The following is a 26170-nucleotide window of genomic DNA, read 5'->3' as shown; positions in this document are numbered from 1 at the left end:
TGTGTATATGTTAACGTTCCTGTTCTTGGCTATTATGCAGGCTCGAGTCAGAGCAATGAGCTCTGCAGCTTGAGCAGACAGTGTATCAATACGGTGTGTTTCTTTGACTTCAGTTTCAGTGGTCACTGCATATGCGGCCACTATTTCTCCTGTGCTTGTTCTCATACATGAACCATCCACGTAAAGTGTCAGGTCTGGGTTAGTCAGTGCAACATCTGTCAAGTCTCGTCGGGGCTTTGTTACTGCATTAATGATCTCTATACAGTCATGTGGAGCTGGATCTGTTGTATTCGAGGGTAACAATGTGGCAGGATTGAGTATATTGCAGCGTCTGATTTCTATGTGTGGCTGGAACAATGTCAATTCATAACCTGTCAGTCGTGCTATAGTCAAGTGTTGAGTCTGTGTTCTGTTTAAAAGAACTTCCACAGAGTGTGGAACTTGTACTGTCAATTGGTGTCCTAATACTATGGAATCACTTTGTCTGATTGCTAGGGCTGTCGCTGCAACTGATTTTAAGCACGCAGGCAGGGCCTGGGCTACTGGGTCTAATGTACTCGAAAAATAAGCACACGGCTTATGTGAACCTGCTTGGTCTTGTGTGAGGACAGATAATGCTGTGCCATCACGTTCTGTAACAAAAAGTGTAAAAGGTTTGCTGTAACATGGTGTTGCTAAAACTGGTGCTTGACATAATGCTTTCTTTAATTCATCAAAAGCCTGTGTGTGTTCCTGAGTCCAAGGGAGGGCAGTCGAAGTCGCTGCCTCCTGTGTTGTCAACTGTATAAGTGGCTTGGCTAGAAATGCGTACTGGGGAATCCATTGTCTGCAGTAAGAGGTGAGGCCAATAAAGGCCCGCACTTCCTTTTGTGTCTTGGGTTGCGGTAAGTGTGCAATTAACTGAATGCGGTCAGGTGTTAGCTGTCTCCCCCTCTTGGACAGCAAGTGCCCAAGGTACACCACTTGCTGAACACAGAATTGTAACTTTGAAGGGGACACCTTGTGTCCCTTGTCAGCCAGAAAATATAAAACTGTCAGTGATGCTTGCACACATTCTGGTTCACTCCGGGCGGTGATCAACAGATCATCGACGTACTGGAGTAGGGCAGTGTTAACTGGCATATGAATGCTGTCAAGTTGTCTTTTCAGTGCTTGGCTGTAGATGCTGGGGCTTTCTGTGAATCCTTGAGGTGCGCGTGCAAATTTGAAGCTACGGCCATTTAAACAGAATCCGAAAAGATATTGGCTTTCCGGATCAATGGGGACACTGAAGAAGGCGTTCTTGAGATCAATTACAGTAAAGAACGTCGCCTCTGAATCAATAGCAGTCAATAATGATGAGATGTCAGGGACCACAGGATACTGTGGTACAATGCATGTATTTAATTCTCGTAAATCAATCACCAACCGATAAACTGGAGGTGCATTCGGGTCAGTACGTTTAAGAATCGGAATGATAGGGGAATTACATAGATTGGAGTCGGTTTCTACAACCACTCCCTGTGCAATGAGCTCTTCAATGATTTCCAGTAAAGCCACTACAGCATCGGGTGGTAACTTGTATTGTCGGATTCGGGGTAATACAACTCCTGGCTTGAGTGTAACACGGTATGATGTAATGTGCATACAACCTACATCAGTTGGGCCTTGCGCCCACAAATGTTCTGGTACATTTTTCAATCTGACATCAAAATCTCGTAATACATAGTGACCCTTAAAGTCACGCAAAAACAGTCTAACTCCTTCCGGAGAACAACATATTACAGCTCCTAGAGCTTTTAGTGTCTTGATACCTAACAAGTTTTCTGGACATGATTTCGTGAGCAATAAGTCTGTAGTACGTGACAATGGGCCAACTGCTAGGGGAACAGGTTTCGATACTTCATTAACAATAGGCTGTCCTGAAAATCCAAAGGAAACATTCTGTGAGCCTGAGAGGGGTGCCCCTGGAACCTCGTCGTGACTAATTGTTGTTCGACTTGCCCCTGTGTCAATCAAAAACTTTCTATCTTTTCCTAATACTTGACTATGTACATAAGGACCCTCTTGATCTACAGGAACTTCAATGAGAGGCAAGCCTACCTCCCTCTCTAGGCTGTTTCATGAGTATCGCTGATAATCGGGGTAATCAGATTGTGCCTACTGGTACATCTGCTGTGAAACTTGCTGTGTCGCGGCAATGGGCTGTGTATGTGGTACCGCTACTGTCTGTACTGTCTGTTGTGGAGCAGGCATAGGCTGTACGTTCTGTGGAATATGTTGCTGGACCTGATGTTGGACCTGGTCCTGTCTAGGCTGACGTGGTCTCTCTTTAGTTTTACCTGTTGCTATATTGTGTTTCAGAACTGTACATTCATTCACATAGTGACCTGGCTGTTTACAATAGTTGCATGTCCCTTTAACGGGAGCCGCCGTATTATTAGACTGTGTCATACCCCTTTTCTGACCGTCAGCTGGAACTGACTGAGCAACTAACATCTTCATTTTTGTATCTTTCATACGTCTCTGTTCGTGATCTTGTTCTTCCCTAATTCTATTCTGGTGGTACTGTAACATTTGTAACATTTGGGAAGGCGTATTTGCTTTCCATGTGCTTTCGACTTTCAAAACACGGTTCTTAACTTGAGGCAGGGAATTCTCGACTAATTTTGATACAAAGAGGTGTGGGTATGACTTGCTACTTGTTTTCAGGCCACTGTTAATAATAAAACATTTCTCGAATCTAGAATAAAAATCACTAGTATCTTCATCGTGTTTCTGCTTACAGGCTGAGATTGCGTCCCAGTCTTCCTTTTTAGTCGCTAACAGTCTAGGCAAGACCTGTACTAATAAACCTGGTAATGCTTTAGCTTTATTCCCAAGGCCTAACCCTGGGATACGACCATTTTCTTCGACTTCTAATGCAGCCCAATCAATCTTTTTGTCTCCCACCTCCCATTCTTTTTCCTTTAGTTTCTCGTAAATTCCTGCAGGCAACAGTACTTTTAACATTTTCATAATATCTGAATACGTGTAATCGCCCATGAGTAACATATCTTTAATTTCTCGGTGAAAACCTGCAGGGTCTTTATCATGACTGGGCAATAATTTCTTCATTTCCAATAATTCCATTTTAGTGATGGGTGTGTATACGAATACACGTTCTAGTGTGTTATCGTCTTTTCTGACCGGATGTACTTCCCGTAAGGGATTCTGTCTGTCGAAGTAAAACATTTTTCTTTCTGGGGGTGGTGGAGCTGAAATAAACTGTGGTTTCAGGAAGGCACTATATTTGTGTCGATGTTCTAGAATTTCTTTAATTAAATCAGTACCTAGGCCTCTCCATCTATTCGAGAGTAGTTCTATTAATATATCTGGTAAGGGACCTGGATCAGAATGTTGGCTTTTGAACAACGTAATGAGATGCTGAATCATGTATATACCAGCTAATTTCTGTTCATCAGGGGAAAGGTTCAAAAATGTCTGTGCTACTGCATCATCATTATATGTACTAGAATTGTCAGCCCATTGTACTGCGGACCGGGCTAGTTCTTGTTCATCCATGGAGTTGAGTACATGGTACCCCATTCGATCTTGAAGTATTTTATCGGTAGCCTGAAACATATGTTCAGGAGAACTCGGATTTGATATAGCAGAGAGAAAAAGTCTTTTGCTTTCTGGACGTATTGTTTTCTTAAGGTATCTTCCCTTACCTACATATGCTATCATGTCGCTAGTTGCTAATTGCGACGTTTCTGCTGTGGTCTCTGGTTGTTCTTCCTCCTCTGAGGTTTTCCCGTCATCTGACTCTAGTTGCTCTTCAGGTTCTCTGCGGGCATGTATTTCTATTATTTCTTTACGGATCTTTCTAACCATATGATGTACACTGTTCTCCTTATCATGTTTACCCTCCGCCATATTCTGGCTCCCAGCGACGGCTCGTGGAGGGAGTTACGGTGGGGCAGGAGGGCGGGGAGGGGGAGGGGCAGGGCGGAGGTTGCTAAAAACCGGCATATGGATAATTGCAGGTAAGTAAACAATTTAATTAATAAAACGAATTTCGTAGTGCGCCTTGCATCGCAAAATGCAATGCAGTGCGAGCTACGAAATTCGTTTTATTAATTAAATTGTTTACTTACCTGCAATCATCCATATGCCGGTTTTTAGCAACCTCCGCCCTGCCCCTCCCCCTCCCCGCCCTCCTGCCCCACCGTAACTCCCTCCACGAGCCGTCGCTGCTGGCTCCATCTAATCAGTCTATTCATCTCACTTTGCGGAAAACCTGCCTGATCTTGTTCTCTTATTAAACAATTTACCAAAAATCGCATTATTAAACCTTTGTTCTCAACTTTCTGACGTGACATGGCTGCAGCAACAGACTCTGGTCCTTCTCCTGTTCTAATAAAATAATACAATTTGTCTAGATGTTCCGGCATTTCTGGTAGTAATATCAAATAATCTGTAACGCGTCTCAAACGTAGGGACGCTAACAACATGGGTCCTGTTGTACCAGGCACTGGGTCATATCTGCAGTCTGTAAGTTCTCTTCTAAGTTGTTCAGCCGGTGCACCTTTCGGTGTCCGAGCCTTTGCTAAATCTCTCATTGTCACTTGGTGTAACGGTGGGGGTGTTTGATAACCTCCTGTGGCACCTCCTGAAGCGGAGGCTTGAGCATAACCTGGCTGTAGGGTCGGTACCTGCTGTAGCTGTGTTGGATCCTGGACCACGCCAGTCCCAAAAGGATTAGATGGATGCAGTTGTTGAATACCAGGGGGGACAACGGGAGCGGGTGCGGGTAGCGGACCTGGAGGGATCTGCTGTTGCGGACCTGGGGGCTGATGATCATGGGGTAGGTGGATGTCAGCAGGTACAGGTGGTGCGGGTACATGGGCAGGTGCAGTAGTATATGTAGGAGCTACATCGTCTAAATAGGAGGAAAGAAAAATGTCTGCTGCGGTCTTGTGACGTAATTTAGTCGGAACCAATGGAGCGGGCAGATCTTTTGGTATTTCCGGAGTGGCCTTAGGTAAAGCCTCGGCCAAAAGAGGATACATACCATTCACAAGAGTGTTTCGTTGTCGGTCTACTTGTTCTGCTTTAACTCGAATTCCTTCTACAACTAGTTCATTTTCTCGAGCTTTATCTGAATCTTCTCTACGTTTTTCTGCTTTTCTGAGTTCTTTCTCTGTACGTCTGTGCGATTCTTTTCGCCACAATTCTATGGCGTCTTTCTGAGATTGTCTGGCTTTCTTTTTCCATAGCGCTTCTTCTACTCTCATGATGCAATCTGCATCCCATGTCCCTGTAACGGGCCATCTATATTTCTCGTCTAGGTTCTTAGTATAATCGACCCATAAATCTAGATATAATATGGCATCTAAGCCGTGTTTATGGTACATAAAATTTCCTGGAGTGTCCCTAGGTGGGATAGGAATCGCTTCCTCTAGTATCCCTTTCCTAGTTCCTAACTGTCTTAACTTTGAGAACAATGGCATCTTGATATTTTGGCACTTGACACTTACTCGAACTTGAACACAATTTTTATACAGAAACACAATAATGTAGATCAAACAGTCACTCCTACCACGACATTAATCACATAGAAACATTTTGAACACATATTTCCTATACATGAATTCTATAACGAAAACAAAATCGAACCGTTGAAGACACGAATTACTTGATATACTACTAAACAGTACAGATACACTGCTAAAACAGTGCAGACCGGGTCTGTGTACCCAAACCCGTCTTGACCGGATACATAGTAATGCACCCGTCTAGATGCGTCCCCAGCAACGGTACTCACCGGGAAGCACGGAACGGAAGGCCTCGGAAACTCGTCTGGACTGGACCGGACTGGACTCGACTCGACTCGTGACGTCACTGGTACGTCGGAACTGGTGGGCCTCTAGACACCTCGGACCTTGCTCTCTCGGCTGGGCTCTGGTCGGGATCCTCCGCACTCCTCACCGCCTCGTCTGGATGCTGATCGCAGTCTCCGTCACCTCCGTAGGCCTGAGGGAGATACAGGAAATCCTGCGGGTACGCGTAATTGTCCGTCACGGCTGTGGCAGGGGGCAAAGCCTGCGACGCACCTACCGGCGCGTGGGGTGGGGGAGGGGTCCCTATTCGGGCGCCAAATTAATGTGGTAAATAAATATTTACCGTCGGAATTTCTATGCGGTAAAGTTCAATAAAAATAACTCACTCGGAAATGAGAGGCAGAGTCCGTGGTATCTGAGTTATAAGGGTTTTATTCCATAAAATGGAATGGTTCGAACCATGGTATCATGTTCCTTTCACCATTAAGGTTCAGGAAGGGATAGACAATACTTTATTAACAGAGTACAATATATATAGTCAATGCATATAGTGGTGATGGATACAGAAGGCGTAACAGCTGAGAGAAAACGAGATAAGAACACATGTGCGTAACAGAAGGCGTGCACGAGGGCGTACACAGAGGTGTGTGCTAGAAACGTCACATGAAAGTGTCACAAGTGGGTGGATACATAATGGAATCTTGCAAGGTCAGCAGAAATCTGTAGCAGGGATGCGCGCGCAGCGGCATGACGTGTGACTGACGTGAGGCTGGAGGGTGCAGGGGACTTGACATTTAGCACTAGAGGAAAGAGACAGAAGTCTGGCATGTCAGATCGACTCGTTCCTAAATCATATCTAATATCTTGTGTTTCGGGAACTATATTATCTAGAAGGAAAAGGTCTCTTGGGCAGAGGCTACTCTATCCTGACTATTAATGCGTGCATATGTGACTACGTGTCTGCGTGTAATGCGAGGGGCCATGGGCCTACCATGGTAACGGGAGCAATGAATTACTTGCATGGAGACAGAAAGGCCGGGCCCTTTGCTCTGCAGCCGGGGATTGTTTATCTACTCTGCTAGACTGGAATGTGTTTTCGAGGAGCTGAGCTCGGCTATACTGATAACTCGAAGGCAAAATACTGTCTTTGGCAGGCAAGCAGGCCAAGCCGGGCACCGCTCGCCACGCAGGGAATAGGACAGAGGTCAGGGATGTATCCCACGTTGCAGCTTTCAGGAGGCAGAGAGCAGAAAGGGCTCGATGGCAGAAATCAGGGCCTAGCTCTGCAGGGCTAGGAAAACGTGAAAGTGCACCATGAAAAGACGTTGGCAAGGCATACTTAGGAACTGAATTATCAATCCATTCATGGTGGATCTGAAAGAGGACATGTTAACGTTGGACGCAAATGTATTTGCGTCTTCATAGCTGGTCGAGGAGGGAAGTTACATGCACTTTAAGCACGTACATGGAGACGGTGGGGTTCACGTTAGGGGACATTTCTTGACCATAAAAATTCAAATTACCTCAGAAGGAGTGACCACCGCTGCTGCTGCGATGGATGCTGGGGGGGTGTGTGAGGGTGAGTGAGGAGGAGCGCAGGTGTCTATAGAGTTGGTGGAAGTTCAGTCGATTGTTGATGTAGGAAGGTCTTAGGTTGTGGAGGGCTTTGTATACGTGTGTACGGATCTTGAACTGGCACCTCTTTTGAATGGGGATCCTAGGTAGGTCTCTCAGGTGGGGGGCGATGCGGGTTCATTTGGGGATGTCTAGGATGAGTCAAGCTGCAGCATTCTGTATGGTCTGGAGTCTTAGGAGAAGCGGGGTTGAGATGCCGGCATAGAGGACATTGCCGTGGGTAGAGGCAACTGATGACGAGGGCCTGAGTGACGGTCTTACTGGTTTGGGCTAGGATCAATCTGAAGATTGTGTGGAGCATGCCAAGTGAGTGGAAGCAGGAGGCAACTGCATTGACTTGTCGTTTCATGGCCAGTTGACTGTCATGGATGATCCCTAGGTTACGTGCATGGTGTGTAGGTGGGGGGGTTGTTCCAAGCTGAGTTGGCCAACACCTGTGGTCCCAGGCAGAGGTGTTGGTCCTGAGGATCAGTACTTCAGTTTTGTTGAAGTTGAGTTTGAGGTAGTTGTCTCTCATCCAGTTGGTTACATTGGTCATGACGTAGGAGAAGTTAATTTTGGCATTGGCAGGGTCATCAGTGAGCGAGAGGATTAGCTGAGTATCATCTACGTAGAAGATTATGTTGAGGCCTTGTGTTCTGATGACATCTGCGAGCGTGGTCATGCAGGTATTGAACAGGGTGGGGATGAGGGATGATCCTTGGGATATGCGGCATACGATGCCCTTGGGTGTGGAGGTAAAGGGGACAGCTGGGTGCTCTATGTGACTCCTTGATGTGCATGTGATAGTTGTTTTGTGAGCTGCTATGTCTGCGGGGTTCTTAGTAGCATGCCACCGTTTCCCTAGTTGGTTGCAGTTGTGCGGTGGTCCTAATCTCTGGGGTGTACCAGCTGGCTTGTTTGAAGGTGTTATTGAATTTTGTAGGTTTCAGTGGGGTAAGTCTGTCAGCGCAGTTGGTGATCCAAGTGGCAAAGTTATGGATGGCCTGGTCGAGGTCTGTTGAGGCCTCTGGTTAGGAGGTGGTGAGGGCCCGTGACCACTGATTTTAGGTGACTTTACACCTGCAGTGGGAGAAGATCTGATGCCTGGTGGTGGTGTGCTGAGTGTCGGTGATGTTGAAGTGTTCAATGGTGTGGTCAGTCCAGGTGAGTTCTGTGGTGTGGCTGAAGTTGATTCGGTTGCTGTAGGTAAAAATATAGGGTTGAGTGTGCCTGGCTTAGTGCGTGAGTTTGGTGACCAGTTGCTCAGGTTTTTTTCTCAGTTTAGGAGTCCTAAAGTTAGGAGTCCAAACTTTACTACTCCTAAACTCAGAAAAATCCTAACTTTAAGACTTTCGGTATTCACAGAAGGCACTTGGGAGTCCTAAAGTTAGGACTCCTAACTTCTGTGAATACCAAAATGAGTAAGTGCCTTCTGTGAATACCAAAATGGTAGTAAGTTTAGGATTTTGTCTTAAGTTAGTTCTCTGAATCGGGCCCATAGAGACCAGCACTTACTTTTCTTCAGGAAACATTGACCCAGAGCAAACGAGAGAAAACACATGTGAAAATAGCTTTTTAGGCATTGTCATTGTAGAGACATGCTAACATTAACTTTTTACATATCCCGCTTTAAACACCATGCACCCTGCTGTGTGGGCAGCAAGGCCTACATTGGGGTGGCTTAATAATATTTAAAAGAGAGATTTTTTACCTGTCGAAAGGGTAAATTTAACTGGTTGCACTGCAGATTTTACACAGCAGCAGTCAGACCTGCAGCTATGTTTGCACTGCCACTGTAGTGGATGGCACAACATGTGCTGCAGTCCACAAATGGCATTTAACCTTCTCACCCTGGATGCACTTTGTACACCATAGACTTGAGATATACAGGCAAGTTAAATGTATCTGATTCACTTATAGTTGCATTCAGAGATTCATTAATAGTAATGTTATGTTGTTATGAACTCTTATATAGCGCGTGACTCACCCGGGGACATCTCAGCGCTTACCTAGGAGATAACATGAAGCAAGTCCAGATGAAAATGACTCAAACAGGAACAAGGTTAAAACAGGAAGGGTTTGAGTTGTTTTCTAAAAACCAAATAGGACGTGGATTTACGCAGAGCCTCTGGTAGCGAGTTCCAGTACTTGGGAGCAATGTATGATAACGCTCTACCGCCTGTGCGAGTTAAAGAATATGCGGGACCTTCGGAAGGGCCAATTAATTAGATCTTAGATTGCGTCCGGACATCTGTTTACAGAGCTTTTTTTGCAGATGACGGGGGCCCCACCCCTTGAGTGCTTTAAAAGAGAAACAACAGTTCTTAAAAAAATATCTTTTTTTCACTGGAAGCCAGTGCAGTTCTCTAAGTAAGGGAAGAGATGGGGATCCTGGGGGGCGGTTTAAAACCATCCTCGCTGCAGTGTTTTGGATCACTTGAAGTTTAGCTAACGTAGTCTCACCCCCTTCCGTCAACAGCGCATTCCCATAGTCGAGCCGACTCATAAGCATTGCCTGGACTACTGTTCTACGGTGTTCTAATGGCAGATAGGGAAGTATCCTACTTAGAAGACGGAGGCTGTAATAGCATGCCCCTGAAATATTCTTGATGTTATCTTTCATAGTGAGTTTGTGATCCAGTTGCATTCCTAAACTTTTTCTCTAAACGTCATTTCTCGTCGGTAGGATTTGAACCAATTGGAAATAGCAGCTGTGTATCGTCGGCATACAATACTATCTCAAAGCCGAATGGTTGAACGATCTTGGCTAGAGGAGCCATATACACGTTAAAAAGCGTGGGGCTTAGGCACGAACCCTGAAGCACTCCCTTGTCCAACAAAGATTTTTGAGATGTGAAAGGACCCAGAATAGTGGTTTGCCATCTATCGGTTAGGAAGTTCCTCAGCCACTGTAGGGCCATGTCCCTGATACCACACTCATGTAATCTCTCCACCAGCAGTCGATGAGAGATAGTATTGAATGCTGCGGGGAGGTCCAAGAGGATCAGTATCATGGATCCTCCAGCATTAAGAGTTAATCTCAGTGAATCGGTGACAGCCAAAATGGCCGTCTCTGTGCTAAAGCCCAGACGAAAGCCCGATTGTGAAGAGTCGAGAATGTCATTGAGTTCCAAAAACTGGCTAAGTTGTTTGTTTATTACCAATTCCAATGATTTTCAAAGCAAGGGCAGCAAAGATATTGGTCTGTAATTGCTGAGCACCTGAGGGTCTGCAGATGGTTTCTTAAGGACGGGTCAAACGTAGGCTTCCTTCCAAGTTGCCGGGATAAGACCAGTCAAAATAGAAGAGTTAAAAAAAAATTGTATTGCAGGAGCACATGATGGGGAGAGGAGGGCCATAATGCTGGGGGAGCATAAGTCAACCGGTGAACCCGATTTCGCTACCGACAATAAATTGTTAGTATCCTCCAGCGAAATAGTCTCAAACTTGTTAAGATGACAGGTGTTGGATGTTAAAAAATTGTCCACATTCATAGAGAATCCGGAGTTGTTAATTCTCATGAAGGGAAAATTAGCATAATTCAAAGAAATTTTTTCTTGGATAAAGTACGCTATTGAGTCACAGAGTGGTTGGGATTCTGGTGATGACTGTTTGCAAGCTGGAGGGGATGAAAAACCCTTGACGATGTTAAATAATGCTTTAGAAGAATTTCCAGATTGTTCTATTTGGTTACGAAGATATAGACATCTGGCAGTTTTGATTGATTGATGATAGTGGGATAAAGCTGATTTGTAAGTTAGTTTATCAGCAGAACATTTTGTGCACCACCAACGTCTCTCTAAAGCTTTACATAATGACTTTTTAGTTTTCAGGTCGCCAGAATACCAGGGGCAGAAGGCCGCAGAGTAATTGGGGTGTTTTTTTTTACAGGAATAACTACATCATACGTCTTTACTAAAGCAGAGTTAAAACCAGCCAGCATAGCCGAGGGATCCTGGCAATGTTGCCCAGGGTCCACCATAAATTCAGGAAATATCTCATTAAAAGATTCCAGGGTAAGTCTTTGCCAAGGCCAATGGCTTCCACTCTTTAATGGCTTCGGGTGACCTATATGAGTAAACCCAGTTTGGGGCAGGAATGAAAATTGGATCATACAATGATATGTCCAAGTAAGGGAGAGCGGGGAATATATCCTTAACCACTCTGAGTTTGTAAAGATAAGATCTAACATATGGCCTGCGCAGTGGGTGGACCCATGCACTGTTTGTGATAGACCAGTATGGAGTTTGCAAAGGTGAATATTGTCCCATTGTTATAGTCCTGCTGCATATTCGATGATGATCAGCATCATATACTTTGAGCACTGCATGCTATTGTTTCCCCATTCTTCCAACATCTTAGGTTTTGTATCTGAGTGCTTCGATAGTGCGAATATTCATTGTCCTCTAGGGACTCTTCCTACTTCTACATATTTCTCCAAGATGATTACTTACCAACTCTTCATTATTTCTTTTTGTTAAAGTCATTCCAGTTGGATATATAACTGCTTGAGATTCTTTTCTCTCATATTTGGTGATGATCTGGGGTCATCCTTTTTGTTTGTTTAACTTGTCATGTCTTTGTTAAACAGTACCTCAGCTTTTTGCATTTGGTCCAGACCCCCTTGTTTTCTTTCTGTGCTTTTTTGGCCTAGTGGGTGACCTTTCCCTCACCCATGTCCTCTTATGCTTCCTCTGGGTGTTGTCTGGTCTATGTACATGAGCTTCAGCTTATCTAAAGAAGTCACCTTTCATGATGTCTGAGATGTTCCTTCCCCTTCGCTCAGACCAGTATCTGATTCACTTATAGTTGCATTCGGATTCATTAACAGCAATCTGACCAGTATGGAGTTTGCAAAGGTGAATATTGTCCCATTGTTATAGTCCTGCTCATCTCTTCTGAACTTTCTCTGTTTTCTTTCTTCCACTTTGTTTTCATATTTGTCCAGGTTGCACTCCATCTCCTTTCTCAATTCTTTGCTCTCTTCTTCCTGTTTCGCAGCAAGGATCTCTGTCTCGATTTCTTGTATTGATTTGTGCATTTCCTGAATCTCTTTTTTTGCATACTCGATGATGATAAGCATCATATACTTTGAGCACTGCATGCTATTGTTTCCCCATTTTTTCAACATCTTAGGTTTTGTATCTGAGGGCTTCGATAGTGTGAATATTCATTGTCCCCTAGGGACTCTTCCTACTTCTACATATTTCTCCAAGAGGATTACTTACCAACTCTGCATTATTTATTTTTGTTAAAGTCATTCCAGTTGGATATATAACTGCTTGAGATTATTTTCTCCCATATTTGGAGATGATCTGGGGTCATCTTTTTTGTTTGTTTAACTTGTCATGTCTTTGTTAAACAGTACCTCAGTTTTTTGCATTTGTTTAGTTTATCTTACCTCCATTATGTAACAACCAGTATCCTCACACTGTGGAAACTGAGAAAGGGCTGGGAAAACAATGCTTAGTTGTCATCACTCACAGTGGGGGCAAAAAAAAGGGGGGGGGTCCCAAAACACTTTTTCCCCATGCAATTTCTCATAGGGATTTTGAACACGACTACAGCCCAAACCGCTAGAAGGATTTACAACAAATTTGGCAGAAAGCTAGCTCTTGGTCCAGAAAGAAACCTGGATCCTCCGCAAAGTCCGCAGTCTCCGTGCAGAGATCTGATTGGCTGCCACCACTTCATCAGGACCCCACACTAGACGGTACTTGTCCAAAGAACGTCTTCGGCTTGCGCCTACTTTGCCCGAGGAGTGCCTCCATGCCATTGACATATCCCAGAAAACCTTAGGATGTGGTAAGTGTGGTTTCATCCTAAGTGGCCTAATATGAAACACAAACAGAAAACTGCCTGAAAACGACGCACTTTTCACCTGCCCCCGTGGGGTGCTCTGTACTCCACTGTAATCTCGTGCAATCAACAGTGATCCGAAAATAGTACATGCAAATTATAAACACATCTTTGTGATTGTTAAACAAATCATGTAAATCATTCAACTGAAAGCCTTTGAAGTTTTCCTTTTCTTGTATTTAATTCTTCATTCTCGGTACATTACTTCATGTACATCCATTGTTTTTATTCAGTAGGTCCCAATGCATTTCGGTATATTTATACCTTCATCAGGGGAATACTGCAAACAGAATCGATAAAATGACAATCATCAGAATTGCAACCTCGGGAGCCCCATGCTCCACCTCATACAGAGTATTACACTCATGCAAGTTTGTCAAGACAGGTCCCTGCTTGGCTATATCTTCACCAGTGCCACTGACAACGTAAAGAAATTCACCTCTGGTGCTCAATCCCAATGTAACAAATGTGTAAAGAATACCTGACTGAATGCTATAAAGTCTTGCACTGTGTCTCGCAAAAACAACCTAAATAACAAAACGGAAACATCACCGGTTATCCAAACCGTATATCAGCTCTACATGTCAAACAAATATGGAATCTGGCCACCGCCTACCTAGTTAGCTGTTCGGTCTCTGCCAAAACGTGGTGTCCCAGGATATTGCTCCTACAAAAAATGTGCGCGTTTAGTTAGAATACCGCTAAGGTATATAGCCTCGCCTCCCGACCCTTCGCGTGCGCACAGAGCTGCTCTCACCTCGTTCTCTTTACTCCGAGGTCAATATCGTCGTCTTGCGTTCGCGCATAATGATTCCAACCACTGCTACTTGTGTTTCCTGCCAGTTCCGTGTAAACATAGAAAACGGACTAGTGGATGATTACGTGAACTGGATATGGGCGCCATCTTTGCCTAGTCATAGTAATCCGAAAAATGCTGAAATAAAACTAATACCGTGCTAGTAATGGGGATCTCCTGAATATATTAATAAAATGAACTAAAATAGGTGGAGACTAGGTATAATGGTGTGATATACCACTGAGTGAGTACTTGTAATGACAAAGTTGCTTACAAATGACAATAACAATATTACAGTAATGTTGTTGGTTTCATAAAAAACACGCGAATTCAATTTTATCATTGAGTCCCTGCGGCTCAAGCGTGTTCAACCTGCGGATCCAGTATGTTTCCCTTTGCAATAATTGGCGGTTGATGTCAGCATGCACATCCTGATCAATTTTTTCCAGAACTGTGAAACGTAATTGTGGGATAGTATGTTGTCTGTCTTTCCAATGCATTGCTAAATTGGATTTGGGGTTCATTGTTCTTATTAAACTCTTATGTTCCGTTATACGGACCTTGATTTTTCTTGTGGTTTTACCCACATAAACCAACCCGCATGGGCATTTTATAGCATAGACTGCTCTACTTGTATTACAGTCTGATGTGTGTCTTAACTGTATATGTTTGCCTGTCTGTGGATGTGTGAACACATCCCCTATCATTACATTGCCACAATGGCTACAGTTGTGACATTTCACCATGCCTCTGTGTCGTGCTACTCCTGTGTCAATCTGGGAGTGTTTTAGTATCTCTTTTATGTTCTTTGACCTAGTGTGTGCAAATATTGGCTTGTCAAAAAAGACCTCTTTAAAATCTGTTTCCTGTTCTATCACTTCCCACCGTTTCAGGATGCTTTTCTTGATCAATCTGCTGGAAGTGGAATGTTTGATAACAAATACTTCCCTTTTTAATGTCGGTCTGACCGTCTTCACTAGCAATTCCTGTCGGTTTTTCTGACTTGCTTTGAGTTTAGCCTGCTGTAAAATCTCATCTGGATACCCCCTGTCCTTGTATGCCTGTACCATATTCTCAACCTCTTGTGTACCTTGTTCTTCCTGCGAGCAAATCCTACGAGCCCGTAGGAATTGCGAGTAAGGCAAGTGATTTTTTAAAGATGGTGTGTGAAAGCTACTATAATGCAATGCATTATTGCGGTCTGTGGCTTTTTTGTACAATCTTGTTTCCAAAGTGCCTCCCTTGTTCTCAATGAGAATGTCCAAATAATTGATGGATTTTTCATCAACAGAATGGGTGATCTTAATGTGTTCATGACATGAATTCAATTCAGACAACAGATGCTCCAGTATGTCCCGTCTACCATCCCACACCATAAGAATGTCATCTATGTATCTGACATATAACTTGAGATGTTGTGACCATTCAGGGTTTTGCAATACATACTCATTTTCATATTTTGCCATAAATATATTTGCAAAAGTGGGTGCTCCCGTAAAACCCATGCTGGTGCCTGTCCTTTGTAGGTAGTAACTGTCTTGCCATCTGAAATATCCATGGTACAAGCAAAAATGTAACAGTTCTAATAAAAAAACATTTATGCCCACATCATAATCATGTTGTAGTAACATCCATTCAACCGCCTCTATCCCCTCCTGATGAGGGATAGAAGTGTACAACGCTGATATATCAACAGTACATAATACAACATTTTCTCCTGGTGTTATTATCACTTGACTGATTCTCTTTAAACAATCTGTTGTGTCCTGTATGTACGTGCTCCATTGTTGCACCAGAGGTTGCAAGTAGTGGTCTAGAAACTTGCCTAATGGTTCATGTAGAGACCCGCATCCCGCCACAATTGGCCTGAATGGGGGGTCTACTGGGTTCTTGTGCATTTTAGGCACCATGTAAATATGGGGCCTCTTGGGGTATTGAACCGTTAAGAACTTGCGAGTTTGTACGTCTATCCAACCCATCTCCTGAGCCCTTTCAAGAAGTGTATTCAAGATAGCTTGAAACCTAACTGTAGGGTCAGTGTCCAATTTGATATACGTATCCTCATCAGTGACATGCTGATCAACCTTTGCCATGTAATGCGTCCGGTTGAGTACAACCAGTGCTCCTCCTTTATCTGCCGGGACAATTTTCAATGTGTCATTTTGTGCCAGTTTTACCAGAGTTTGGTGTTCTTGTCTGGTTAAGTTATTGTGTCTCATTTTGGTGGTCGTGATCTGCTCTACATCTTTCTTTACCAAAGTTTCAAACAAGTCCAAAGCCTTATGAGAAAATGGAGCCATGAAGGTGCTCTTGGGTCTAAAAGTTTGTAGTGGTGCTGGTATAGTAGTTGGAGTTGTCGATTCAGTGTTGATGGTATGAAAAAACCACCGTAACCGCAGTTTCCTCATGAATTTGAATAGTGTGACCTCAGTTTCTAACCTATTAGTGGAGTATGTCGGGACAAACGACATGCCTTTGTTCAAAACCCTAAGCTCTACAGGATTCAATGTGTAATCTGAGATGTTCATTACTAGTTCCTCTTGCTTCTTTGCTTTTTTTGTTGAACCTTGTCCCCTCCTTGTCCGTTTTTTTGGGATTGTTCCGTGGGGGGGTGATTGGATGTTTTGCCCCCCTCTAAAAAAGCCTTTTTAGAGGGGGGCAAAACCCCTCTCTCTAAGTGGCCTGCCTGCGGCAACCTCTATCGACAAAACTGCTGTGTTTTCGCCCCGATGGCTCGCTGCTACTCAATTAATTGCCGATCCCTACCTAAGCATAAGAATGAGATTTTTGAGATTCTTACAGACAGACAAACCAGGAGTAATTTTTTTATCTGAAACCTAGTTACCAGAAATTCCGGCTTGGACATCTTTAGCTCGATCCGACAGGTTACTCAATAGTGAGGCGGGACCACATCACCCAAAGAGCAGGGGGTTTCTATTATTTTTATAAACAATCCATCTGCTTACCTTTCTAGACACCAGTATTGTAGATTGTGAAGAAGTCTTTTTCACATTGACCATCTCCAGTAATTGCAAGTTGACAGAATTCTTAATTTATCATCTACATAAACCAGCCATAAAATGTATCTCCTCGCTGGCAGATATCCTGCCCTCTTACTCTTTGCGCTACTCCAACCTGGTAGTCACAGGCGAGTTTAATCTACATTTTGATGATGAAACCTGTTGCCTGGCCTCTGCTCTTACCAAGGACCGAGGACAGGGACATCCTCCAGATCTCGCAACAAGTTGCTGCCCCCACACATATCCTAGGCCATTAGTTAGATCCAATTTTCTACAACTCCACTGCATTGGTAGTTGGGAATCCTATCCCAGTTATTTGGTATGACCACTATATTATCCCATTTTAATTCCCACTGGCCAGTCCCATTTCAACACGCAAGGAGGGTGTGAAATGTAGAATTAGGAGATGGGCGAAGGTCACCTAAGAGGTCTTTACAGACACACTTATGAATGAGAGATATCAGCATAAAATTGACATTGATTCAGCCAACCAGCATCTTGCAGACTGGATTACAGGGGCCCTCAATAGGAATGGACCTCTGATGGGCCATCTCGCGACCCGCTCCAAACCATCAAAAGAATGGTTTAGTGGGGAACTATTGCTACGGAAAAAACTCTGTAAGCATCTAGAGCGCTTATGGTATAAAGATTACAGTGCCTATAGTTTAGCCAACATCTTCTTGGCTATGGCAAGTTACTTCTAAGTGGAAGCATGCTATTGTAAATCTGCTTCTTTAAAAAAACATAATTCGATCCATCTCTGTCAGAAAATGTAATTCCCATCTCGCTGCTCCCCTCCTATTCAAAAATTGCTGAGAAGCATGCCAATGCTCAATTTATGAATTTCTTGAAGTCTAATACCTTACTCTACGAAACGCAATCAGGTTTCTGGCCCTGTACAGCACAGAGTCAGACTTATTGCTGGCCTTCTAATCTCTTAGACTTTGTGCTGACTGAAGTCCAACAACTGCGCTGATAATGCTGGACCTTAGAGCAGCATTTGATACCATATCTCACAGCTTTCTGTGAGAAAGGCTAGGGAACTATGGTAACAGAAGCTTAGCCTTGAGATGACAGGGCCTCCTTCCTCCAGAACTGCACCTTTCAGGTAATGCAAAGTCCCTTCTCCTCAGAAGTACTGCCTCTGTCGCACGGGGTGCTTCAGGGCTCTATGTTGAGTCCGACTTTGTTCGTTATTTACATTCAGCCTTGGCAAATGTCATTGAGTGGCACAATGTCAGCATGGTGTCTTATCTGATGACACACAGCTAGCTGTCATTCTCTCCCAGGAGGAGGGGGGTGCCGCATCCAATTTAGATCCGGCCTGGTGGAACTTGCTGAATGGATGAACAGGGGTTGCCTCAAGCTTAACGTGAATAAAACAGAGGTACTCAGTGTTGGAAAACAACTCTCTGTTTGGTCATCAGCCTGGTGGCCTGAGACACTTTGTCCCACTCCAGCCCCCAAGTCCAAAGTGAGAAACGTAGGTATCTTGTTTGTTTCAAATTTTACTTTGGTAACCAAATATCCTGCTTGGTCGGGAAGTGTTTTGGGATTCTCAAGACTCTGGCAAAAATCATTGGCCTTCTCCCTATAGCTGCCAGGAAAACAGTAGTTCAGGCTCTCGTTATGTCCAAACTGGAGTATTGTAACATACTGTACATCAGAGCCACACAGGGCAGATTACAAAAGCTGCAGAGAGTGCTAAATGCGGAACTGCGCCTACTGCTTAATCTCCTGAAGCATGCACCAGCGGGCCCAGCCCTTTAAAGTCTACATTGACTGCTGTTAAGCAAAATAATCTCTTTCAAAGCCATGTGCCTTGCCATAGCATTTTTAAAGGCAAAGGCCCCAGGTATCTTTTCGCTCTGGTGAAGCCCTACCAATGCAGCACAAGACTCAGATCAATGGACGCCACATTGGCGGCAGCTTCTGTGATCAAAAGATCCCATTTGGGAGGTTGCTCATTCGACTTTCGAAACTTGAAGCTGTGGAACACTCTGCCCTTTCACCTGAGACAAGAACCCCTTGAAACAACTTTCAGGAAGAAACTTAAAACGTGGTTGTTAAGGTTAAGCTACGTTTCAGCATTTTGCTAGTGTCTGCTCGACTTCCTTTGATTCCAGCTCAGTTTCCTTTCTCAGCAGTTACCCTCTTCTTTTCTTCAGACCTTTGTCTCTGTATAGGGCAATTCTAGTGTTAGAAATGGGATCTCTGGCTGGATAAGGCTTGCACCAAAACCAGGCAGAGACCACCACTCTAGTCAGGGCAAGGGAGTTCCACGCCAAAGATAACCCCTGCTCACCTCCCTGGTAGCTTGGCATGAGCAGTCAGGCTTATCCGGGAGGCCATGTGTAATGCGTTTGCGCCCCCACACAGCAACAACATAACAGGCACACCACAAAAGGAACTCCACACAAGGTTACATCAAAAATAGCCTTTGTATTCTCATAACACATTAGAATAGTAATCACATAATATACATTGTGCCACCTGGCACTAGGTAATATATACCAGGGATTATATACACCTGGCAGGCCAACTGGACCACTGTCAGAACCATCACAAGGTGAACTCACATGTGACTCACATGTGTTTATGTGACATCACATAAACATACAACCAGTAATCACTGGTAACCACTGTACTTAGCATCATCCTGTAACATAAACCATATTATGCCCAGTATCACATTGAGGCGTAAATTAAATTCTGCGCCACCCTCACCAGCATAAACACATTATGCACATAATCTCATCCCCAAATGCATTCAGAGGCATGAATCACAGTAGAGAATCACATTTCCTAATATCACATAAATCACTGACCTCCCTGGTCAACCGGCCTTCTCAAAGGGACTCAAATGCCCTACGTCCAGAATGTCAGGGCTGCTGCCAAGGCAGCGGAATCCCAAGTGCGCCATCACTCTGGGGCAAAGGAGTGCATCTCACTCCTATCTTGCAAAACATGCCCCCACAGAACTGTGGCCTAAACGTAGCAGCTGGCACTAAGTGCTGCGCAGCTGTGAATCAAGTGAAGGCCCTGGCACCACTGTGCCTTCTTTCCCACTCAGGGACTCTCTCGCAAAAATGTGACCAAATGGGCATGGACCCCTCAAGGCCCTCTGGACCCCTCCCTGGGCCCTACGAACAAATGCGCCCATGTGGCAGCTGCCCGCTATGACGGTGCAGCTGTGACAACACTTGTGAAGGAGGCCTGGCACCTCTGTACCCTCAGGACCCACACAGGCTCTAAAAACAAAGATGCCCCCTTGTTGGAGTGGCCCGCTCTCTGCAGGACCACTCAGGCACCGACAATGTGCTTCGCTATGCTGGGGGGGACACGGGCCACTCTGGGCCCTCGCCAATTATCATTGGACCGGCCTGCTGTCAGACAGGCCGCTCAGACTCTGTGCCTCGAACAGGCACCAACAACCAAGAGCCACTATGGAGCGCCACTCAGCGGCTCTGGGGGCAGGACTCCTCCAAGCTTCGCTCCCGGCTGGGACCGGCAGTCTGCTCTTCAAACATGGAGGGGGCAGGCAATGACAACATGCCTCATGCCCCCTCCGCTGTTGTCGGAGGGGGCAACACATGGGGTTCTCCCATTGCCATGGGAGCCCCGTTGCCATCCGTGGCCTCTGCCGCCCCGCCTACCTTCACCAGGGCCTCCTCCTGGGACCCGGGACTTCACTGTGGAGCCCGGGAGGCTCCGGCCAGCAGTCTTCCCTCACCGTGCCTCTGGCGGGCGGCACTACGTCTTCCGGCTCCCCGGACAAGTCGAGGCCCCGCCTCACATCAGGCATCGCGCTGCCTGACTTCCTGTGGTGGTGCACTCGGGCCACAGTGGTGATCTCTCGCCGGCAATGAGGGGTGGGCTCCCGCTAATTAGATAAAAGCATAAGCGAGTGGGCACCCGCGTTTTTGAATACTCAATAAGGGGGTGGGCTCCGGCTTGATACACAAAGAATGCTGGGTGGGCTCCCGTCTCCAGCAGCATCATGGGGGAATCCCTCACGCCGGGTTTCCCTCTACAAGGGCTACAGTACCACGCTGCGGAGTACACACTCTCTTTCTTCCAGGCAGTGGGAAATATAGCGTTCCCAGGCCGCTGAAGGCAGAACAAGGTCCTTAAGGTTTTAAGGGCATAGCGGGCCAAGGGAGTCCAGCACACAGGGTCCGTTGCCATCGGTGGCCTCTGCCGCCCCGCCTCCCTTCACCAGGGTCTCCTCCTGGAACCCGGGACTTCACTGTGGAGCCCGGGAGGCTCCGGCCAGCAGCCTTCCCTCACTGTGTCTCTGGCGGGCGGCACTACCTCTTCCGGCTCCCCGGACGAGTCGAGGCCCCGCCCCACATCAGGCATAGCGCTGCCTGACTTCCTGTGGTGGTGCACTCGGGCCGCAGCGGTGATCTCTCACTGGCAATGAGGGGTGGGCTCCCGCTAATTAAATAAAAGCATAAGCGGGTGGGCACCCGCGTTTTTGAATACTCAATAAGCGGGTGGGCTCCGTCTTGATACACAAAGAATGCTGGGTGGGCACCCGCCTCCAGCAGCATCATGGGGGAATCCCTCACGCCGGGATTCCCTCTACAAGGGCTGCAGTACCACGCTGTGGAGTACACACTCTCTTTCTTCCAGGCAGTGGGAAATATAGTGTTCCCAGAGCGCTGAAGGCAGAACAAGGTCCTTAAGGTTTTAGGGGCATAGCGGGCCAAGGGAGTCCAGCACACAGGGCCCTCCAGCAGGGAAGCAAGCCCCCATGACGGTTCCTCCTGTGCCCCAGCAGCAGCAAGCCCGCTCCTTCAGTAGCAACACCCCAGAACAGGAACTGAACAACATCATGGGGTCACAGCCCATATATTTATATTAACATTTCCTTTGTCTAAAGTGCAGGGCATGGGGGAACCAGATGCAACTGGTTCAGGGGGAATTGGAGCACTTTGTTTTGCAAGTTCCTCTTCCCCTTTGTCATGTGGGGGCTCGTCATCAGACACACCACAGGGGGGAGGAGCCAGCATTCACTAGGGCAGTCACCATCCTATTCAGAGTCAGGGGATTACCCCTCCCACTGCTCTTAGCACAGATGTCCCATTCAGCCTAACGCTGGCTCACCCTGCCCCTCCTGGAACCACACACACCTCTCAGCCCCTGTCACTCACAAGCCAGACATGCAATTCACATCAGGCAGGCAGACACATAGCACACAGAAATGCCAACTTCTAAAAGTGGCATTACTCCACCAGTCATCATAAATCTGCACACTACTGCGCAGCATTTATTATCACGAGTTCATACATACTAAACTCGACCCCGCTGCCCCTCTCATACCAGGAATTGCCACGGACAAACGTATCCCCAATGCATTCCTATGGGAGGGCAGGCCAACTTCACCAAATGTGCACAGAGAGTGCCCACACTTTACACTGGACCATAGTGCTAAAGTGCTCAGAGGCCTAAAACCACCAACTTGAAACATATTTGACATAAATTAATACAAAATATTTGAGGATTTGTTCTTTTTACACACAGAAACATATTTATCTCACTATGTACAGGGTCATGGCTATTAGTGGTCAAAGTCTCTTACTTTTCACGCTTTTTGATTTGCTATACCAGTCTTGATCCTGGAGCGAAAATATCCTTTAGTTTGAGTATCCTCCGTTTGTACAATCTAGAGGAACTAAGGTAACAAAAACATTCCATGTCACATACTACTCTTTGTGTGGTGCGTATATTAATGAATTAAATACGGAAATGCTTACTTGGTAACAACGTGGTATACCGGGAGTATAGATGGACATTCCTCAAGGCGCCTACTTTTTGTATAGGTCGGCTTGGGTCGTACGGGGGCCTTCTTGTCGGTCTATTGCTTGTTTTAGGCAAACTTCACATCTATGGATAAAAGTAGCAACAAAGAATTTTGCCTACCAGCACCATTAGACCAACTTCAGCCTTTGTACCACGAAAGTGACGTTACTGTTAAGATTAAAACTAGGTGTACACTGTTCCATCTCATATGAACTTGCTTTGATTTTTGTAACATGTACACACTGTTTCATCTCATACATAATTGATACATTAACCAGAATGTATACATGAATTTGCTTTGACTTTTGCTTAATAACCGTGTCTCACAATGATGTATTGCATAAAATACTGAAATTGTACTAAATATTAAAATATACACCCAGGCAAGTGAATAGCCTTAAGTATCGATGACATACAATGAATGATGTGCCACATAGATTGGCTCATAACGCTGTACAAGAACGTTCCATTATTCACAGCCATATATATGAGATTGCCCATATATATATATATTAATATACTTTTCCTTCATAAATAAATTTGGCCTGATATCCAATAATAATGGCTTCGCCACAAAAAGAGCTAAATAATAGGAGCGTTCTTAACATGTAGAAATGTATGTCTTAAATTTAATATAAACAATTATCCAAAGTTTGCATGAAATGTTGCTATTCTTAGCATTCTGCATGAAGAGAGCAGCAAAACTATTTGAATCGCAGGTACAATCAATTAAATATCACACAAATGTAATATCGTGAGAAAATGTAAAAACACGGTAGGTGCTTTCATCTCAATATGTATCCAGTTATGCTTGATGAATTAATGTTTACGTTTAACGGTGGCTGCTTGGACTCTACAACATTGTGGGGTGTGCTGCTTCTCTCTATCACGGCATTTAATAAACAATCAATGCATAGAGACAGTCACCCATATAAAAATCGCAGCCGACTGTTAGCGGCGGCGCACGTAAACATACCAAAACCCGCCCGAAACTGAATGTAGTCTCCAAACAAGCAGAGATCTGCTGCAAACTACAAAAATGGCGCGACCCCTTAAAACTGAAACAAAAGGTGTACTCGAAAAGAGACTTGCAAATTTGAAGATTGCAACTACAGAACCCGGTGGCACTTTGCCCCTTCAATTTTTTGTGTACCAGGTATAAAATATAATCCTGGCACAACGGTACAAAGGAACATACGAACTAACTGGACAATGTTATTGTGCCCTAAAACGTTGCCTCGGCAACAGAACGGCATCTAAACAAAGTCCTACACCTATGTCGAGGCAGTATAACGTAACATACGAACTGACGGGATAACGTTATTGTGTCCTAAAACGTTGCCTCGGCAACAGAACGGCATCTAAACAAAGTCCTACACCTATGTCGAGGCAGTTAGATCGGCCCGAGAAAAACTACTAAAATGGCGCGGAACACGCCCGTGATCAAACGGGACACAGGTGCAATCTATCAACCTGTTTACTCCAATTCGCGTGGGTATAAATCCTGCCCCCGTGCTCCACTGTCCATACTGACTCTGGAGACCGGGGAGACCAGGCAGACCGCGCGCACAAGACTATATTGAGGTGAGAGACAACTTGTCCATATGGAATCGAATTTTCACGCTAGGGATCCAGCTAAAAGGGACTTCTGTCCCCCTCCCTAATCTACCTTAAAATATAATGGTTTTAACACTATGTGGCCACATTGAAGCAGAGCACTATTTTCTCTAATTTTGTTAGATTGGTGTGCTCATTCACAAGCCTAATTGTCACAAGGTCATGTTAATGCAGCCCCAGAGAGCTTTAGCAATATAGCATTCCACCGCTTTTAAACCTGGCCAGGTGGCAAGCTCAGAAAAACTACCGACTCAATCTAAAGGCGTATTAATATTGCTCCAACAGGACCTGAGCAGCACTATATTGAATACGTGCCCATGCTCCATACTGACTCTGGAGACCAGGGAGACCAGGCAGATTGTGTGCAGAATTTTTAATCTAGGTAAGATGTTGCCCATTAACACCAAGTTACATTTCTGTGTGTTGTACCAAGCTATACCCAACTCTCTGCCCCCTACTGTCTATTAAGACTATGGCTGTATCCAGAATTTTAAACAAACTTGATGAAACAAAGGTTTTGTTAAAAAGGAGCACTAGTCAAATTCAATGCTTTACAAAACCCAGTCCAAACTCATGTCTAACAACCTCCTTATAGATACGCGCCTGTTTACAACACGGGCTGAATAGTATCAGACTATAGCAGTTACACACTTACCATATATTCAACATGGCAAAATTCTTTGTTGCTACTTTTATCCATAGATGTGAAGTTTGCCTAAAACAAGCAATAGACCGACAAGAAGGCCCCCGTACGACCCAAGCCGACCTATACAAAAAGTAGGCGCCTTGAGGAATGTCCATCTATACTCCCGGTATACCACGTTGTTACCAAGTAAGCATTTCCGTATTTAATTCATTAATATACGCACCACACAAAGAGTAGTATGTGACATGGAATGTTTTTGTTACCTTAGTTCCTCTAGATTGTACAAACGGAGGATACTCAAACTAAAGGATATTTTCGCTCCAGGATCAAGACTGGTATAGCAAATCAAAAAGCGTGAAAAGTAAGAGACTTTGACCACTAATAGCCATGACCCTGTACATAGTGAGATAAATATGTTTCTGTGTGTAAAAAGAACAAATCCTCAAATATTTTGTATTAATTTATGTCAAATATGTTTCTTTTAGATTTATGAAGTTTTAATCATTAGTCCTGAAGAAGGTGTCTTATCCGACTAAGCACCGAAACGCGTCGACAACAATGTTCTTTTACTATGTTTTCTAATGTTTTTATACTGTAAAATTTGGAAGAAAAGTATATGTATGTACTGATGATGATAGTGTATGGAAAACCTGTGTGAGCATTATACTTGTGTCTTTTTCTTTTTTAATAAATATGACTTTTTGATACAATTTTGTGTTTATATGTATATATAATTTTGAGGATATTGCAATACACCTACAAGTTAAACTGTTTCTCGACAGGAGTCTGGTACTATTGGTTGGATCTACTATATGAGAATTATAAAATAACCACAGAAAGGAATCCCCCCTTTTTTATTGTCACTGTTTCCCAGTCCTTTCTGGGTCCCTTTGGGAAAACTCTCTCCTGTTTTTAGTCTAAAACCACCAACACCATGTCAGAACTTAAGGCAAAAAGTTTAGGGGTGAACCTGCCAAAAAGGGTCAAGTGCACCACCTAGCAT

Source organism: Lissotriton vulgaris, chromosome 3_1, assembly GCF_964263255.1.
Source record: "Lissotriton vulgaris chromosome 3_1, aLisVul1.2, whole genome shotgun sequence".
NCBI lineage: Eukaryota > Metazoa > Chordata > Amphibia > Caudata > Salamandridae > Lissotriton > Lissotriton vulgaris.
This window is presented reverse-complemented; position numbering follows the sequence as displayed.